Source organism: Octodon degus, unplaced genomic scaffold (genome assembly GCF_000260255.1).
Source record: "Octodon degus isolate 3935 unplaced genomic scaffold, OctDeg1.0 scaffold00163, whole genome shotgun sequence".
NCBI lineage: Eukaryota > Metazoa > Chordata > Mammalia > Rodentia > Octodontidae > Octodon > Octodon degus.
This window is the reverse complement of record NW_004524739.1, coordinates 3101192-3101512: the sequence shown is the minus strand read 5'-3', so window position 1 is coordinate 3101512 and position 321 is coordinate 3101192.

Below are 321 nucleotides of genomic sequence, written 5' to 3'. Positions count from 1 at the left end.
GAGCCCGCCCCCCCATCATGGAAACTGGCGGCCCGCCCAGCCTGGCCTCTCCGCATTCCTTCTACTGCGCCCGAGGCCGCCCCCCGTCGGGCTGTCGCTGGGTCGCCGCTTCCTCCTCGTGGGGCGAGCAGGACTTCGCGAACACGGCGACACTGGCTTGATCCAGTCTGGGCTCCGAGCGCCCGGCCGTCCAGCGTCCTCGCCGGCGTGTGCTGCTCGTCCGGGGTCCGCGGTGCCACGCTGCGCCCCGGGGGCCGCTGCCCTCGGGGCTCGTTTCTCGCCCGCGAGCCGCTGGAGGACGGGCCAGACGGCGTGGCCAGC